The sequence below is a fragment of the Mandrillus leucophaeus genome, unplaced genomic scaffold (assembly GCF_000951045.1).
Source record: "Mandrillus leucophaeus isolate KB7577 unplaced genomic scaffold, Mleu.le_1.0 Scaffold300, whole genome shotgun sequence".
Taxonomy (NCBI): Eukaryota; Metazoa; Chordata; class Mammalia; order Primates; family Cercopithecidae; genus Mandrillus; species Mandrillus leucophaeus.
This window is the reverse complement of record NW_012103144.1, coordinates 2,669,357-2,670,974: the sequence shown is the minus strand read 5'-3', so window position 1 is coordinate 2,670,974 and position 1,618 is coordinate 2,669,357.

Sequence of the window (1,618 nt, the reverse complement as noted above, 5' to 3'; positions counted from 1 at the left end):
TGGTAAAAGAACTAAATTTAGGATATGTTAATGGAATGAAAAGACGAGTTGACCAATGGAGAATGTGTTCTTTCTTGTAACGCTAATATATATTTTCCTAATCCTCTGTTTTAATAATGATGATGGTAGTGATAGCTAACACTTATTTACTGCCAGGAGTTGCTAGAAATACTTTAAATATACTAACTTATTTAATCTTTATAACAATCCAACAATTTAGGTTTTGCTTTATTCTCATCTAATACATGAGAAAACTGAGGCAAGAGAGGTTAAATCATTTGACCAAAGTCTCATAGCCAGTAAGGGGTGGACGGAAGATGCAAACCCAGGTGACCTGAATCTAGATTCTATGCTCTTAACTGCTAAGTACAATACCTTATTTGTATGAAAGTAAAAAAGATTTTGTTTGGTTTGTTTTTAAAACTTCCTGTGAAAGGTAAATATTTCATAATGTTTTTAACTCACTTATCCAACTTTACTGACATGTCACCTGGCAGTAAAGTACAATACTGGCTGGGCGCAGTGGTTCACGTCTGTAATCCCAGCACTTTGGGAGGTCAAGGCGGGTGGATCACGAGGTCAGGAGTTCGAGACCAGCCTGGTCAACATGGTGAAACCCCGTCTCTACTAAAAATACAAAAATTAGCTGGGCGTGGTGGCACACGCCTGTAGTCCCAGCTACTCAGGAGGCTGAGGCAGGAGAATCACTTAAACGCAGGAGGCAGAGGTTGCAGTGAGCCAAGATTGCCACTGCAGTCCAGCCTGGTGGCAGAGAGAGACTTCATCTCAAAAAAAAGAAAGCATATACTCCACACTGTTTATTGTGACAGAGTTGGAGGCAACCTACGTGTCCATGATGAGGGAAATATAAGTTAAATCTGGTGGATGTTTATTATGGAATAATATAATTCAGGATCATATAGAGACCTCAAAAATGTTGAGGCACAGTGGCTCACGCCTGTAATCCCAGCACTTTGGGAGGCCGAGGCAGGCAGATCACCTGAGATCAGGAGTTTTAGACCAGCCTGACCAACATGGTGAAACCCTGACTCTACTAAAAATACAAGATTATCCAGGCATGGTGGCACATGCCTATAATCCCAGCTACTCAGGAAGCTGAGATGGGAGAATCACTTGAACCCGGGAGGTGAAGGTTGCAGTGAGCTGAGATTGTACCACTGCACTCCAGCCTGGGCAACACAGCGAGTCTCCATCTCATAAATAAATAAAGTGTACAATTCATCTGGGCATGATGGAGTGTGCCTGTAGGGCTCAGCTACTCAGGAGGCTGAGGAGGGAGGATCACTTGAGCCTAGGAAACATAGCAAGACCCTATCTCTTCTTTAAAAAAGTGTACAATTTAGTGATTTTTTAGTGTATTCTGGGTTGTGCAACTATTAAATGTGTAATTACAGAACATATCATCACCCTATAAAGAAACCTCATATCCATTCACAGTCACTCTTCATTCCCTTTCTCTTCCCAGTCCCAGTCAACCACTAAGTCTATAGATATGACTATTCTGGACATTACTTTTTTTTTTGAGATAGAATCTTGCTCTGTTGCCCAGGCTGGAGTGCAGTGGCGCCATCTCAGCTCACTGCAAGCTCTGCCCCCC